Source organism: Pelophylax lessonae (genome assembly GCF_965119305.1).
Source record: "Pelophylax lessonae genome assembly, chromosome: 3".
In the NCBI taxonomy this organism is placed as follows: Eukaryota; Metazoa; Chordata; class Amphibia; order Anura; family Ranidae; genus Pelophylax; species Pelophylax lessonae.
The window spans coordinates 686,522,924-686,541,085 of record NC_138770.1 but is presented as its reverse complement, the minus strand read 5'-3'; the positions used below and the strand labels follow the sequence as shown (position 1 = coordinate 686,541,085).

Here is an 18,162-nt window from a genome sequence, read left to right as displayed (position 1 = left end):
GACTGCATCTCTGGAGCTCAGCCACAGTGATCTTTGGGTTCTTCTTTACCTCTCTCACCAAGGCTCTTCTCCCCCGATAGCTCAGTTTGGCCGGACGGCCAGCTCTAGGAAGGGTTCTGGTCGTCCCAAACGTCTTCCATTTGAGGATTATGGAGGCCACTGTGCTCTTAGGAACCTTAAGTGCAGCAGAAATCTTTTTGTAACCTTGGCCAGATCTGTGCCTTGCCACAATTCTGTCTCTGAGCTCTTCAGGCAGTTCCTTTGACCTCATGATTCTCATTTGCTCTGACATGCATTGTGATCTGGAAGGTCTTATATAGACAGGTGTGTGGCTTTCCTAATCAAGTCCAATCAGTATAATCAAACACAGCTGGACTCAAATGAAGGTGTAGAACCATCTCAAGGATGATCAGAAGAAATGGAAAGCACCTGAGTTAAATATATGAGTGTCACAGCAAAGGGTCTGAATACTTAGGACCATGTGATATTTCAGTTTTTCTTTTTTAATAAATCTGCAACAATGTCAACAATTCTGTGCTTTTCTGTCAGTATGGGGTGCTATGTGTACATTCATGAGGAAGAAGAATGAACTTAAATGATTTTAGCAAATGGCTGCAATATAACAAAGAGTGAAAAATTTAAGGGGGTCTGAATACTTTCCGTACCCACTGTATTTTATTCTATCTTTTCATGTGACAACACTGAAGAAATTACACTTTGCTACAATGTAAAGTAGTGAGTGTACAGCTTGTATAACAGTGTAAATTTGCTGTCCCCTCAAAATAACTCCACACACAGCCATTAATGTCTAAACCGCTGGCAACAAAAGTGAGTACACCCCTAAGTTAAAATGTCCAAATTGGGCCCAATTAGCCATTTTCCCTCCCCGGTGTCATGTGACTCGTTAGTGTTACAAGGTCTCAGGTGTGAATGGGGAGCAGGTGTGTTACATTTGGTGTTATCGCTCTCACTCTCTCATACTGGTCACTGGAAGTTCAACATGGCACCTCATGGCAAAGAACTCTCTGAGGATCTGTAAAAAAGAATTGTTGCTCTACATAAAGATGGCCTAGGCTATAAGAAGATTGCCAAGACCCTGAAACTGAGCTGCAGCATGGTGGCCAAGACCATACAGTGGTTTAACAGGGCAGGTTCCACTCAGAACAGGCCTCGCCATGGTCCACCAAAGAGTGCACATATTCAGCGTCATATCCAGAGGTTGTCTTTGGGAAATAGACGTATGAGTGCTGCCAGCATTGCTGCAGAGGTTGAAGGGGTGGGGGGGGGGGTCAGCCTCTCATTGCTCAGACCATACGCCGCACACTGCATCAAATTGGTCTGCATGGCTGTCATCCCAGAAGGAAGCCTCTTCTAAAGATGATGGACAAGAAAGCCCACAAACAGTTTGTTGAAGACAAGCAGACTAAGGCCATGGATTAATGGAACCATGTGCTGTGGTCTGATGAGACCAAGATAAACTTATTTGGTTCAGATGGGGTCAGGCGTGTGTGGAGGCAACCAGGTGAGGAGTACAAAGACAAGTGTGTCTTGCCTACAGTCAAGCATGGTGGTGGGAGTGTCATCATCCAGCGCTGGAGAACTACAGTTCATTGAGGGAACCATGAATGCCAACATGTACTGTGACATACTGAAGCAGAGCATGATCCCCTCCCTTCAGAGACTGGGCCGCAGGGCAGTATTCCAACATGATAACGACCCCAAACACACCTCCAAGACGACCACTGCCTTGCTAAAAAGCTGAGGGTAAAGGTGATGGACTGGCCAAGCATGTCTCCAGTCCTAAACCCTATTGAGCATCTGTGGGGCATCCTCAAACGGAAGGTGGAGGAACGCAAGGTCTCTAACATCCACCAGCTCTGTGATGTCATCATGGAGGAGTGGAAGAGGACTCCAGTGACAACCTGTGAAGCTCTGGTGAACTCCATGCCCAAGAGGGTTAAGGCAGTGCTGGAAAATAATGGTGGCCACACAAAATATTGAAACTTTGGGTCCAATATATATAAATAAAATAAAACCACACATATATATATATATATATATATATATATAGTTTTTTAATCATACTTACCTAGGTGGATGCAGCATCTGTCCCCGGCTGGCTCTAAGACTGAGAACTGAGTTATCAAACACAGCTGATCGCACAGCAGTTCTCCGCGACCAGAGAGCTTGCACAATTTTTACACAATTATATGAATTGAAAAAAAATTTTTTTCCACATATTTATTTTATTAATTGTATGGATTTTTTTAAACACTTTAAATATAATGTTTGCGCACTTATATGCAGAGATATTATGTAAATGAGTTATACTTTGCTGGTTATATGAGTTCTTTAACCACTTAAGCCCCGGAGGATTTTCCTGCTAAAAGACCAGGGGGTATTTTGCGATTCGGCACTGCGTGACTTTAACGGACAATTGCGCGGTCGTGCGACGCTGTACCTAAACGAATTTGGCGTCCTTTTTTTCCCACAAACAGAGCTTTCTTTTGGTGGTATTTGATCACCTGTGCGATTTTTTGATCACGCGCTATAAACAAAAAAAGAGCGACAATTTTGCAAAAATAGCAATATTTTTCACATTTTTTTATATGAAATTCCCCAAAAAAAAATGTAAAAATCAAAATTTTTTAACATTTTTGGCCAATTTGTTTTATCCTACCTATGTTTGGTAAAAAAAATCGCAAAAAGCGTATTTTGATTGGTTTGCGCAAAAGTTATCGCGTTTACTAACAAAGGGAAAGATTTTTGTCATTTTTGTTGTTTTTTTTTTTAACGCGTAATGGCGGCGATCTGTGATTTTTTTTGTGGTACTGCAAAATTGCGGCGGACAGATCGGACCCTTGACTGACATTTTTGACACTTTTGGGGTTACCAGTGACATTTCTACAGTAATCAGTGCTATACATATGCACTGTTACTGTAAAAATACACTGGCAGTGAAGGGGTTAACTTTATTTGGGAGGGAGGGGCTGTGTGTGTCCCTAGGGGCGTGATTCTTACTGTGATTGGCTGTGGCTCTAGCTGTAAGGACACTGATCAACGGATCTACATACTAGATCCGTGTAATCAGTGTCTTTACAGCGAGGAGAATGACAGGCAGCTTGTTTACACAATCTGCCTGACATTCTCCCTCTTCCCCCGACGATCGCCGAGTGGCCGGCGGACATCGGGTCCGCTGGTCACACGCGCGGGGGGGTGCGTGACCGCGCGGGAGCGGGAGCGCGCCTCCGCGGGCGCGCGCTCGCTCCCCAGACCCTCCCAGGCTAGTGACGTTAATTAACGTCACTCTGCCTGGCAGGGGCTGACCGCCGCAGTAAATCTACTTGCGGCGGTCGGCAAGCAGTTAACCTGCTGGCGCCCGCGCTATAGCCACAGCGCGGACCTAAATTGCCAGGAGGGCATACATTGACGTCGTCCCGTGCACGAGCGGCCTGCGTGCTCCCTGCCCAGCGGCCCGGCTCGCTCTTTGATCAGTGAGTCCATGAGACTCGCCTGATCACAGATCAGAGTAAGGGGGTGATCCCGCCCCCTTACCACGTGATCAGCTGTCAGCCAATGACAGCTGATCATGTGAAGTAAACAACAGCAGTCGATTAGCTGTTTTTTTTCTCCTCACACTGTCAGTGTGAGGAGAAAATAAAACGATCGCCGGCTGCTGTCAGAGGGATATCGGTCCCGAAGAGGAGAGGACAAAGTGTGCCCACCAGTGCCACCTACCAGTGCCCACCTGTGCCAACTACCAGTGCCCACCAGTGTCACACACCAGTGCCACCTACCAGTGCCCACCAGCACCATCTCCCAGTGCCCACCAGTGCCATCTGCCAGTGCCCACCAACGCCACCTACCACTGCCACCTATCAGTGCTCACCAGCGCCACCTATCAGTGCCCCCTCATAAGTGTCACCTATCAGTGCCTATCATTGCCCCTCAGTGCCACCCATCATTGCCACCTATTAGGGCCCATCAGTGCCCATGAGTGCTGCCTATTAGTGCCCTTCAGCGCCACCTACCTACGGTAGGCAAGTGGTTAAGGGACACCTTATTTCATATGAAGGGTAAGAGCGTCTGTTTTGAATATCATTGATTTATCTTAATGGAAGATCCACTTAGTCATCCTATTATTTACTATGAAGATGTTACTGAACAATGTTGCAAGAGTTGATCTAGTAACCTGACCTCCTTATCAATTCCTTATCACTCTCCAATCACTGATATCCATGTTGGAGAAACACTGAGGTTTATATCGGGGATAAATCCACTGATAAAATCTTTAGACATTAACCCCCACCTGGGTGTAAACAAGATAATGACAGACGTCACACCAAATTAATATGTATATTACTATTCAGGTCACGCTACTTTGTGTAGATTTATTCCACTTAACTGTAGAAGTCCATTAGTTCCATAATTATACATCAAAACATAACTGAAAAGGCCGTTACACAGTATTTAACCACTTAAGGACCGGGCCTATTTCTGAAACTTGGTGTTTACAAGCTAAAACCAGTTTTTCTCTTACGTCCTCAGACAGTCGCCTCCTCCTCTAGGTCATCACTGTTGGGTATTGACTTCCGCTCCGCAGGAGTAGCTAGGCATAAAGACTTAGTCAAAAGAACAAAGGCATTTGCATATACACACCCATGGGGGCTGTCCCATCTGGTCAATACCCCCCTGCAGTGACCACTCCCAACTCAGTTTCTTTCTGCCTAGCGTCAGGAGTAGTTAGGCTTCCCTGTGCTGGGGCTACAGTCTCAGCCTATCTAATCTTTTTTATTTGATTTTCTTTTGAAAATGTCAGTTTTCTCTTACTTCACTAGCTGTTTATTTTGTCAGCTTTAGTTTTAGTCGATTCTTCGGAAGAAGATGGATTCCTGTGGAGCTGGGATTCGGACTGATCACCCTGGTTCTCCAGGGCAGAGGGTCAGATGGACCCCCAGCCCGCCATCGAGCGTTCAGCCGTGGTTCGTCCTGGCATTATGAACGACCCATCCCTGTTCGCAGCAGGGATGAAGCCGTGAGGTGGCTACCTCACAGGACACATCTGCGATGCTGCAGTGTCATGTCCCTGGCAAACGGCACTCCCTGTCATATGAGGACAACGGCTTTCCGTTCATAGAGGCACCCCACGCCATCTGGTACAGGTAAGTACATCTGTATGGGGCCTCTGTGTGGGGTGGCAGTCTGTGTTGCTGTGTCCCCCCCATGTCTGTACCTGTGTGACTCCCTGATGCGGTCCCTGCGGGGATCGCTTGTGCATGCGCTGCGGTGCTGTATGTTTTTGGGGGTCCCCTTCCCTGTGTCACTTCGGTGCTTGTTGGGGGTGCAGACTGTGTGTGTGGCGGCCGCAGCGGGGTAAAACCGCGCGGTCTGCCATTTTAGGTATGGGCAGGCATGTTTAGCTTCTCTATGGGCAATCTACATGCTGTTTTTGGCGCCATCCGCCGCCATTTTGCGGTAGCCAAACGATCGTTCCGACCGCATGTCTGGCGGCCATTTTGGCGGAGCCTTCCATGCAATCCTATGGGGCAGCCATTTTACCTGAGTCATGCAGCCTATAAGTTCAGCCTACTCTAGCAGCGCTTCCTTTTCCTCTGAAGCAGGACACTCAGTGGCAACACTCTGCGGGGCTCTGCAGGTTATTGCTCTCAATATCTTTCTGTATTTTCATTTCTAGCTCAGTTTTCTCTCTCCTGTTTGGGGGTCTTTGTCACTGTAGCTGAAGCGGTGGGATGCGCACTCCGCAGCGATCTTAAAGGGACAGTACTAACTTTATTGCACTGTTGTTTTTTTCTCACCTTGAGCAATGGATTCTCAGAACAGCAAATTCCTCCCAGCTCTGGTGGGGGTCCCCAGTTCTCCTGTGGCCCCTCTGAGACCTGATTTGGCCGCTGTAGTGGCGACCTTGGTGTCAAATATGGAAATGCTGATGGCTGAACGTGCTGCTAAAAAGAGGCCCAGATTGTCTTTCTCCTCTGATTCAGATGGTGATATGGCTGCTGCTGCGAGCGTGCCCTTTTCAGGGTCTCTTTCATCCTTGGACCTGTTGGGGTCTGAGGGGGAGGCAGAGGTGGAAGGGGTTGATACCTCTTCCCCGGGGTTGCCTGAAGAGCGGGCGACCATGGATGAATTAATTGTTTCGGTTAAGGAAACTCTACATTTGGAGGATGAGCCCTGTCCTCCGGGCGTTGTGTCCTCATTTGGTACGCACAGGACCCGCAAGTCGGCGCAGGTTTTTCCCTGCCCAGTTGAGTTTCATTACACTGTTAATGAAATGTGGTGCACGTTAAAACGTCCATTCCTGGTGCCTAGTCGGTTCAAATTGCTTTATCCATTTGCATCGGCTACGGAATCACGATGGTGTGTGCCTCCACAGGTAGATCACACTGTAGCCGTGTTAAACAAGGCTACCTTGGTTCCTTCTGAGGATACCCCAGTTTTCCGGGATCCCACGGACCGGTGGTTGGAGTCTCTGGCCCGCCATTCCTATAAGGTGGCGGGCTCGTTGCTCAGACCCGTTTTCGCGTCCGTTTTGGTGGCTCAGGTGGTGGCTGATTGGACGAAGGTGGTTAGGAGCAACCTTGTGTCTGATGATGTTCCGCCTGCCCGGCTGGAAATGGTGGATCAAATCCACCAGGGAATCATGTATGTGTGATGCGGCCTTGAATGAGGCCCCTTTAGTAGCACGCCTCTCTAGTGTCACGGTACTTAACCGGCGACTAATATGGCTGAAGAGCTGGTCGGCTGACCAGTCCTCGCGGAAAACGGTTGCTGATTTTCCCTATGCTGGCTCTCGCCATTTTGGCGAGACGTTGGATACCCTGGTAAAGGCATCACGGGGGGCAAGAGCACCTTGCTGCCCCAGAACCCGAAGAACAAGTCCTTTCGAGGCAAGTGGGGTTCTGCGCCTAGATCCACTCAGGGGTCCTTTCATGCCTTTCGGAACCAATCCAAGGGCAAGCCCTTCAAGGCCCAGGGCAGTCAGAAGAAGCCCTGGGCGGGTAAGCAGAAGTCAGGCAATGCCGGCTCGGTGGGTCAGTTCGTCTCTGCCTGAAGGGGCGCCCTCACCCGTTTCAGGGGTGGGGGGACGTTTGCGCGGTTTCCTCCAACCTTGGCTGCTCCGGATATCGGACAGGTGGGTTCTAGAAATCATTCGATCGGGATACAAGATTGAATTCCTTTCCCGGCCGGCGGACAGATTCTTTCCCTCAAATCTTCATTTGCCTCCGGGGCGTCTGCAGGACCTGCACCAAGCGGTACAGGACCTTCTTGCTCAGAGGGTGATTGTCCCGTTGCCTCATCGGGACAGGTTTCGGGGGTTTTATTCAAATCTATTCACTGTGCCCAGAAAGGAGGGCAAAGTGCGTCCTATTCTGGACCTGAAAGCGCTGAACTGATTTGTGCGTGTTCGGAAGTTCCGTATGGAGTCTCTCCGTTTGGTGGTGGCCTCCTTGAGTCCAGGAGAATTCCTGGCCTCGATAGATCTAAAAGATGCGTACCTGCACATCCCCATTTTCGAGGATCATCGGCGGTACCTTCGGTTTGCTATCGCAGAGGACCACTACCAGTTAGTGGCGTTACCTTTCGGTCTTGCTTCGGCACCAAGGGTTTTTACCAAAGTGTTGGCGCCGGTTCTGGGCCTGCTGAGGGCTCAGGGCATTGCGGTCTTGGGTTACCTGGACGATCTACTTCTGAGATCACGTGCCAGCCAGGACCTGGTGCGCGATCTGTCCACTACAGTACAGACGCTCCAGGAGTTCGGGTGGACCATCAACGTTCAGAAATCGACGTTGTCTCCATCGCTTCGTCTTCCCTACCTGGAAATGATTCTGGACTCTGCTCAGGCAAAGGTGTTCTTGCCGGAGGACAAGCTCCGGACTTTGCGGGACGAGATCAGGTCCCTCAGGGACAGCCTGTCCTCGTCACTCAGGGCCTGTATGCAGGGCCTGGGATTGATGGTTTCCGCCTTTGAGGCGATACCCTTTGCTTAGTTTTACACGCGGGCTCTCCAAGCGCTGATCTTGGACAGGTGGGAAAGACTACCTCAGTCCCTGGATCGGAGTGTCTCCTTGAGTTGTCAGACCAGATTGGCTCTTCTGTGGTGGCTCCAGTCCCCGTCGGTGGCAGAAGGCAAGTCCTTCCGTCCGTTGGTGTGGACGGTGATTATCACGGATGCCAGCCTGTCGGGCTGGGGTGGAGTCCTGGGCAACCTGTCTGCCCAGGGCACTTGGTCGGAGGAGGAGTCCTCCCTCCCGGTAAATGTGCTGGAATTGCGAGCGATAAGACTCTTCCAGTGGTCGGACCGTCTTCAGGGCCGTCCTGTCCGAGTACAGACGGACAATGCTACCGCGGTGGTTTACATCAACCACCAAGGGGGCACCAGTAGTGCTCGAGCGGCCCGGGAGGTGTCCGACATTCTGTCTTGGGCCGAGACTCATGTCCCGGCAATTTCGGCAGTCCACATTCCAGGTGTGGAGAATTGGCAGGCCAACTATCTGAGCCGCCAGACCCTGGACCAGGGGGAATGGTCCCTACACCCGGAGGTCTTCCAAATGCTGTGTTGTGGGACGTGGATCTGTTCGCATCTCGGCTAAACCGAAAGGTGGAAAGGTTCGTGGCAAGAACGCGCGATCCGCTGGCGGACGCCTCGGATGCGTTAGTGGCCCCTTGGCATCAGTATCGTCTGATGTATGCCTTTCCTCCGATTTCGTTGCTATCCAGGTTCCTCCGCAGGTTAGCCTTGGAGCCGCACCTGGTGATTCTGGTGGCGCCGGACTGGCCACGCCGGTCCTGGTACGCCGACGTTGTTCACCTGGCAGTGGCGCCTCCGTGGCGGCTGCCAATGCGGGAAGATCTCCTGTCTCAGGGTCCGATCTTCCATCCTGCTTCACAGTCGCTGGCTTTAACGGCCTGGCTGTTGAGACCCAGGTCCTGAGGGACAGGGGTCTCTCCTCTGAGGTCATTCCTACCCTTGTCAGGGCTAGAAAAACCTCCTCTATGGATCTACGGAATCTTTTCGGAAGACGGATTCCCTCTTTGTCCTTCCTGAGGGACCTTGGAAGGGCATGGCTGCATCCGCAGCGACTATTGCCAAATGGATCAGACAGACCATTGAACAAGCTTATGCTTTGAAGGAACGGGTTCCACCCTACCCTGTTAAGGCGCACTCTACCAGATCTGTGAGTGCGTCCTGGGCCTATTGGCATCGGGCCTCGGTGGCCCAGGTGTGCAAGGCTGCGACTTGGTCGTCGGGGCACACTTTTTCCAAATTCTACAAGGTAGATGTTCTGGCATCGGCTGATGCCTCCTTTGGCCGCAAGGTTCTCAGTGCGGCAGTGCCATGAAGGACCCTTGTTTTTTTATGGGTCCCTGGCTGTTGGTATTTGCTTTCCTGGGCTGTTGCTCCTGTTGAGCATTGTCTTTTCTGTTGCCCAGAGGTTCTCTTACTGTGCGTGTAAGGTTCCTTTCTCTGATGTGGGTACTGCGTTGCCTTTTCTACGGTTGCGTCTCCCACCCCTCATGTCTATACTGCTTTGGGACATCCCAACAGTGATGACTTAGAGGAGGCGGCGACTGTCGGAGGACGTAAGAGAAAACTGAATTTTTGTAAAATCTTACCTGTAAAATTCCTTTCTCTGAGTCCTTCGACAGTCGCCGCCCCGTCCCTCTTTTGGGGTTCTTATTACCTACTGCTATGCTACCAAACGGAGTTGGGAGTGGTCACTGCAGGGGGGGTATTGACCAGATGGGACAGCCCCCATGGGTGTGTACTGTATATGCAAATGCATTTGTTCTTTTGACTAAGTCTTTATGCCTAGCTACTCCTGCGGAGGGGAAGTCAATACCCAACAGTGATGACTTAGAGGAGGCGGCGACTGTCGGAGGACTCAGAGAAAGGAATTTTACAGGTAAGATTTTACAAAAATTCAGTTTTTTGTTGCTAGAAAACTACTTAGAACCCCTAAACTTTATATATTTTTTTTTTAGCAGAGACCCTAGAGAATAAAATGGAGATCATTGCAATACTTTTTATCACACCGTATTTGCGCAGCGGTCTTCCAAATGCAATTTTTTTGGAAAAAATTCACTTTTTTTAATTAAAATATAAGAAAACAGTAAAGTTAGCCCAATTTTATCCATAATGTGAAAGATAATGTTACGCCGAGTAAATAGATACCCAACATGTCATTCTTCAAAATTGCGCATGCTCGCAGATTGGCCACAAACTTTGGTACCTTAAGATCCCATTGGCGACATTTTAAAAATTTCTACAGGTTACCAGCTTAGAGTTAGAGAAGGTCTAGGGCTCAAATTATTACTCTCACTCTAACGATCGCAGCAATATCTCACATGTGTTGTTTGAACACCGTTTACATATGTGGGCGGGACTTCCGTATGCGTTCGCTTTTCCACGCGAGCTAATGGGGACAGGGCGCATTCATTTTTTTCCTATTTATATTATTTATTATATTTTATTTTTATACCGTTTAAAAAAAAAAAATGTGATAATTTTTATTCCTATTACAAGAAATGTAAACATCCCTTGTAATAGAAATAGGCATGACAGGTCCTCTTTATTCTGAGATCTGGGGTCAAAAAGACCTCACAACTACACTAAAAAAGGAAAAAAAAAAAAGTGTTGAAAAAAAATCGGCCCTTCAAACCGGTTGCTAGGCAACGACGTTTGACGTCGCTCCGGTCCTCCAAAACCATAGAGTATATTGAGGGCCATCTTGCACTCACTCGACTTCCTGTCTCAGAGGATCCGGGACCGGATCATCTTCCCCGCTACCGGCGGGTCCGGTAAGCGGGGAAAACACCGGGAGGGTGGGGGGCACCTCTTCCGTCGCACCGTAAGATCATCCAACGGCAAATCCGCCCCTGGGACCACCCATATCTGAAAGCCAATCGTTTTTAAAAATACCAGGGTTATGGCAGCTATCTGCTATCTGCTGCCATAACCCCGGTATTTAGCGTCAAAGGACCGACGTAAATAGGCGGTGGGCGGTCATTAAGTGGATAATATGTAATATTCTGTGAATGTTCATGTGTGTTATATCTCGTATTTAACCAGTTCAGGACCACTCTATAGTAGATTTACTGCTACACGTCACCATTACAAGTATAAAAAGAATAAATAAATAAAAATTGCAGTATATATATAGATATATATATATCTATATATATACACACCATAGTTTGTAGACTATTGTTTACCAAAAATATGTAGTAGAATACATATTGGGCTTAATTTATGAAGAAATTAGTCTTTTTTTACATTTTTTATTGGATATGTTTTATAGCATAAGATATTATTATTATTATACAGGATTTATATAGCGCCAACAGTTTGTGCAGCGCTTAACAAAATGAGGGCAGACATTACAGTTACACTACAATTTGGAACAAAAGGAATCAGAGGGCCCTGCTCGTTAGAGCTTACAATCTAAAAGGGAGGGTCAATTGATACAAAAGGCAATAGCTGTGGGGGATGAGCTGATGGAGCAAGTGAAACAGTGTTATTAGTTAGTAGCCGGGTAGGCTTCTTTAAAGAGAAGGGTTTTCAGGGATCGTCTAAAGATGGATAGATTAGGGGACAGTTGGACAGATTGGGGTAGAGAGTTCCAAAGAATGGGAGAAGCTCAGGTAAAAAATATTGTTTTTTTTTTTTTTTTTATAGCGCAAAAAAGTAAACATGATCATATGTGATCAAATACCACCAAAAGAAAGCTCTATTTGTGCAAAAAAATTACATAAATTTATTTGGGTACAGCGTTGCACAACTGCGCAATTACTAGTTAAAGTAACGCAGTGATGTATAGCAAGAAATGGTTTGGTCATGAGGGGGGGAGGGGTAAATCTTCAAGAGGTCAAGTGGATTAGTATTGTATGTAGTTGTAGCACCCTCCTAGGTAGGTGCTAGAAGAGAGTATAGTTTTTGGGTCTTTCTGCTTACCAGGAAAATTGCCGGGTAATTTCAGATTGCTCTCTGCCTACCAGAGAGCAGGATCCATTGGTAGGGTCTGCTCATAGTGCTCAGGTGCAGCTCAGCTTGTCTGAAATGTTTCACACTGGTCCAATAGGGAGGCATATTTGACAGTGGGAGGAAACCTGACAAATGAGAGCACCGGTGTTCCGTGAGAATTACCTACCCCGTGAGAATTACCTACCCCTCGTCACTTCCGGCCAGAAAGAGCTGAGCAGCGCAGCACTGCGCATGCTCAGAGCCCCGGATACGTGATGCAAGAACAGAGGAGCTTACTAGTGCGCATGCGCACTAGTATGAAACGATCACGGTGTACCGTGAGAAAAACCTACCGACGCGGTGCTTACATAAAACAGCTGTGCGGCAATACGAATCATCTCCGCTCCTGTCCCGGTCACTTCCCTGCTCTCGGCAAGTAAATATAAAAGCGGCTTTCGGCTCCGTGATTTATCTTTTCATACACCCGCCGCCGCTTTTATATTTACTATCCGAGATCAGGGAAGTGACCGGGACAGGAGCGGAGATGATTTGTATTGCAGCCCAGCTGTTTTAATGTACCCGCTGCATTACATACAGTGCCGAGTACCGGAAGTGACGAGGGGTAGGTTTTTCTCACGGGTAGGTAATTCTCACGGAACACCGGCATTGTTACAGCCCTGGAGATTGGCAGAGGAAAGTGCCTCAGTGCATGCTGGGTGACTGTATAAATGCACACGTGCTCAGGGTCTTTGACTGGAGAGCGGGGTCCTGGACAGAGGGTTGGTGGCTGCCCCTCCTCTTTAGAAGCTGTCATGCATCCTCTGGTAGTCAACCTTTAGCGCCTGAAAGTCCGATAGGAGCTGAACCCAGATATCCTGCAGAGCTGACTGGAAGGGAGACACTGGAAAGGATCTGATTGTACAGAGTACAGATCTGTGTCATGGGGCCGGTCATGTGAGGGCCATCCCTTCAGAGGAAGAGTCAGTGGACGGGTGTCAGTCAAGGGGATGCTAGAGTGTGTCCTGAAGATAATGTAGTTGCATCAAGTCTGCTGCTAGAGAAAGCAAGAGGAGTTAATTCTTGCATACAGTGGCAGTAAGGTTAACCACTTGCTGACCGCCGCACGACTATTTACCGTGACGGTCAGCCCCTCACAGGCAAAGCAACGTAGGGCTACGTCGCTAGCCTGTGAGGCTCTAGGGAGCGAGCGAGCGCCACCGGAGGCGCGCTCCCGCTCGGTCACAGACCCCCCGCGCGTGTGCCCGGCGGACCCGATGTCCGCCGGGCACTCGCGATCGTCCGTTACACCGGAAGAAAGGCAGGCGGCTAATGTAAACAAAGCCGCCTGTCATCCTTCCCTGTGTAAGAATGGAGATCAGACGGTTCTACTATGTAGGACCATTGATCTCTGTTCTTACACATTAAGCCACATCCAATCACAGTAAGAAACACGCCCCTAGGGACACACTTAACCCCTCTCTCTCAAATAAAGTTAACCCCTTCACTGCCAGTGTCATTTTTATAGTAACAGTGCATATGTATAGCACTGATTACTGTAGTAATGTCACTGGTACCCCCAAAAGTGTCAAAAATGTCAGCCAAGGGTCCGATCTGTCCGCCCCAATGTCGAAGTCCCGCAAAACAAATTGCAGATCCCTGCCATTATTAAAAAAGAATAGCGCGCTATTCTTTTTTAATATACACATCTTTTGGTTCATAGCTGCAGCATCTTTAGAAATACATGGGTATGCTCCCCCAAATTTTTTGCTTGTTTAGATCCCTGCCATTACTCGTTAAAAAAAAAAAACAACAAAAATGACAAAAATCTTTCCCTTAGTTAGTAAATGCAATAACTTTTGCGCAAACCAATCAAAATGCGCTTTTTGCGATTTTTTTTACCAAACATATGTAGCATAAAACAAATTGGCCTAAAATGTTAAAAAATTTTGATTTTTACTTTTTTTTGGGGGGAATTTCATATAAAAAAATTTGAAAAATATTGTTATTTTTTCAAAATTGTCGCTCTTTTTTTGTTTATAGCGCATGATCAAAAAAATCGCACAGGTGATCAAATACCACCAAAAGAAAGCTCTGTTTGTGGGAAAAAAAGGACATCAAATTCGTTTAGGTACAGCGTCGCACGACCGTGCAATTGTCCATTAAAGTCACGCAGTGCCGAATCGCAAAATAGGCCCTGGTCAGGAAGGGGGTAAAATTTTCCGGGGCTTAAGTGGTTAAAGCAGTGTGACTGCTTCCACAAATAACCTGGTGAGACCAAATGAGAGTTCTCCTTATCTCCTGTATATAGTTCTGTTGGAGTATCCCACTATTCCCTTCTCCCATCCAAGTTCCACAATAAATACAAAACCAAATCCCCTGGACTGTTTATTGAGTAACGAGCAAACAGGAGTAAGGATGAATGTGTGACAAATCCCCTAGTGACCGTCTGCAAGTAATCAGAGGAGGCCCAAGAGGTCATCACACAGCAAGTCCTACGGGGACAGTGCTACATAGTTCTTCCATTTATGCTCATGATGCGTGCTCCATTCTAAGACACACACCATAGCCGGCTGGAAGCCATCCAATCCTGGAATTAGAAATGCCTTTATTCCAGAGCAGGATTGGATAGGAATTGGAAGTGACTGGTGGCCGGATGGGGAACTGGAGTTCTTTATTGCTTGGACAGAAGGGGGTGGGCTGTTTGGAGGCCATGCTGGGCTCATCCTGTTCTGTTGTCTTCTGGGGCCCTCATCCTAATTACGCCATATTTGTCTCTTTCAGTCTTTCCAACAAGAGGCACCAGGCTGCCATTTTCCTTTCGGGACACACAAAGGGCTTATGATAATGGAAACTTTTAATAAATGTGATTAAAAGACGATTAAAACATTAAAACACGCATGCACAGAAAAAGCCCCTGCAAGTAAAGGGTTAACAGCAGATGGGGATTCTAGCCCCTCCCCTGATTAGGAGGCACTTATGTGGCTGCACTGATGGGCACTGAGAGGTGGCACTGATAGCTGGCACTGATAGACACTGGTAGGTGGCACTGATGATGAGGCACTGTTAGGAACTGATTGGCAGCACTGATAAGTGGCATTGGTGGGCATTGATTATAGTTCTGATGGGCACGAGTAGGTGGAACTGGTGGGTACTGATTAGCAGTACTGATGGGCACTGCTGAGCATTGATAGGTGGCACTGGTTAGCAGCACTGGTAGGGACAGTGTGGGACCGATGTTCCTCTTACAGAAGCCGGTGATCGGCATTATTATTAAAGCTTGAAGGGGGGAAAAAAAGCAGATGACAACTTCTGTTTACATCTCATGATAAGCTGTCATTGGCTGAAAGCTAATCACATGGTAAAGGGCCAGGATCTGTGATCAGCCGAGTCCCAAGGACTTGGTAATGACAGGGCGTGCGCCCCACGGGAGGAGGTCCAGGTACGTCCTCCCGGCATTTTCGGCCCGCACTACAGCTGTCTTTTGGTGATAGCGCGGGCATTAGGTGGCTAAGAGACCCAACTCCTTCTGCAGAAAACATCCCCCAAACCCTGATGCTCCCCCCTCCACCTTTCACTGACTTCTTCACTCACTTTGGGTTCAGTCTTTCCCCAGTTTGACAACGAAAAGAATGGGTGACCCGGTCCAGTAGATAGAGAGGGTAATCCGTCCATTGCTCTTTCTTAGTAATCCAGTCCAGTAGATAGAGAGGATGATCCGTCCATTGTTCTGTCTTAGTGATCCGGTCCAGTAGATGGAGAGGATGATCCGTCCATTGTTCTGTCTTAGTGATCCGGTCCAGTAGATGGAGAGGATGATCTGTCTATTCTGTCTTAGTGATCCGGTCCAGTAGATAGAGAGGGCAACTCGGTCCAGTAGATAGAGAGGATGATCTGTCCATTGTTCTGTCTTAGTGATCTGGTCCAGTAGATATAGAGGGTGATCTGTCTATTGTTCTGTCTTAGTGATCCGATCCAGTAGATAGAGAGGGTGACCCGGTCCAGTAGATAAAGAGGATGATCCGTCCATTGTTCTGTCTTAGTGATCCGGTCCAGTAGATGCAGAGGATGATCTGTCCATTGTTCTGTCTTAGTGATCCAGTCCAGTAGATAGAGAGGATGATCCGTCCATTGTTCTGTCTTAGTGATCCGGTCCAGTAGATGGAGAGGATGATCCGTCCATTGTTCTGTCTTAGTGATCCAGTCCAGTAGATAGAGAGGATGATCCGTCCATTGTTCTGTCTTAGTGATCCGGTCCAGTAGATGGAGAGGATGATCCGTCCATTGTTCTGTCTTAGTGATCCAGTCCAGTAGATAGAGAGGATGATCTGTCCATTGTTCTGTCTTAGTGATCCGGTCCAGTAGATGGAGAGGATGATCCGTCCATTGTTCTGTCTTAGTGATCCGGTCCAGTAGATGGAGAGGATGATCCGTCCATTGTTCTGTCTTAGTAATCCAGTCCAGTAGATGGAGAGGGTGATCCGTCCATTGTTCTGTCTTAGTGATCCGGTCCAGTAGATGCAGAGGATGATCTGTCCATTGTTCTGTCTTAGTGATCCAGTCCAGTAGATAGAGAGGATGATCCGTCCATTGTTCTGTCTTAGTGATCCGGTCCAGTAGATGCAGAGGATGATCTGTCCATTGTTCTGTCTTAGTGATCCAGTCCAGTAGATAGAGAGGATGATCCGTCCATTGTTCTGTCTTAGTGATCCGGTCCAGTAGATGGAGAGGATGATCCGTCCATTGTTCTGTCTTAGTGATCCAGTCCAGTAGATAGAGAGGATGATCCGTCCATTGTTCTGTCTTAGTGATCCGGTCCAGTAGATGGAGAGGATGATCCGTCCATTGTTCTGTCTTAGTGATCCAGTCCAGTAGATAGAGAGGATGATCTGTCCATTGTTCTGTCTTAGTGATCCGGTCCAGTAGATGGAGAGGATGATCCGTCCATTGTTCTGTCTTAGTGATCCGGTCCAGTAGATGGAGAGGATGATCCGTCCATTGTTCTGTCTTAGTAATCCAGTCCAGTAGATGGAGAGGGTGATCCGTCCATTGTTCTGTCTTAGTGATCCAGTCCAGTAGATGGAGAGGGTGATCCGTTCACTGTGATCTGACCCACCTCACACCCATGGATGATGAAACATAGATGGTGAAATGTGACAGTCTGGGTGATTGGTGACCCGTGCTCCTCCACCCACTCTGTGCTCCTCCGCCCCCCCTCTGTGCTCCTCTGCCCCCATCTGTGCTCCTCCGCCCCCCCTCTCTGCTCCTCCACCCCCCTCTGTGCTCCTCCACCCCCTCTGTGCTCCTCCGCCCCCTCTCTGTGCTCCTCCGCCCCCCCACTGTGCTCCTCCACCCCCCTCTGTTCTCCTCTGCACTCCTCCACCCCCCCCTCTGTGCTCCTCTGCCCCCTCTGTGCTCATCCAGCCCCCCCGTGCTGCTCCACCCCCTCTGTGCTCCTCCAACCCCGTCTGTGCTCCTCAGGCCCATCTCATCCCAGATCTGTCAGGATGGGGAGCGGAGGAAGGGGCCGGTAAATGTGTCATTTACTGGACACTCTTTCTTCTAAATGAGCAGAGTCAGTGATCACTGACTGTCCACTCATAACTGAAGCATCGTAACCTGTTATCTATGCTTCCGTTTATTAAGGGGGAGGAGTTTCTGTCTCTGTTTATTCATCTTCAAAGCAGCTGAGGCTACAGAGAAAGGGACTGCAGAATCTGTGTCCTTTTTCCCTTTCTCTGTCCCAAAGGGGAGATGTCAGGGGTTTGTTTAGACTCCTGATATCTAACCAAAGCCCCCCCAACAGGGCTAATTAAAAGAAAAGAATTGTAATAAATATTAAACAATTTAATTGTAAAAAAAAAATAATAAAAAGATTAAATTGTAAAAACTGTACCCCTACACCAGTACTACCAGTATATTCCAACACCAGAACTACCAGTACCCCAAAATCAGTACTACTAGCACCCCTATACTAGTACTACCTGTACCCTTATACCAGTACTACCTGTACCCCTATACCAGTACTACCTGTACCCATACACCAGTTCCTCATAGTGCCTCTTTACCAGTACTACCAGTAGAATGACACCAGTACTATTAGTACCTCGACACCAGTACCACCAGTACCCCTATACTATGAGGGGGCTTGTCCTATGGCTACATACCTTTGCTTATAGGTG

The 18,162-nt window shown here is 48.1% G+C and overlaps 1 pseudogene across 1 annotated transcript in view; it reads right to left on the bottom strand.

Moving 5' to 3' along the window:
- LOC309550674 (WD repeat-containing protein 43-like) overlaps positions 1–15,655 on the bottom strand; it is a 41,286-nt pseudogene extending 25,631 nt beyond the window's left edge. Inside the window, exon 1 of the transcript in view lies at positions 15,575–15,655. The product of the transcript in view is annotated as a WD repeat-containing protein 43-like (transcript). The remainder of the gene's footprint in view (positions 1–15,574) is intronic.
- Positions 15,656–18,162: the final 2,507 nt, after the last annotated feature.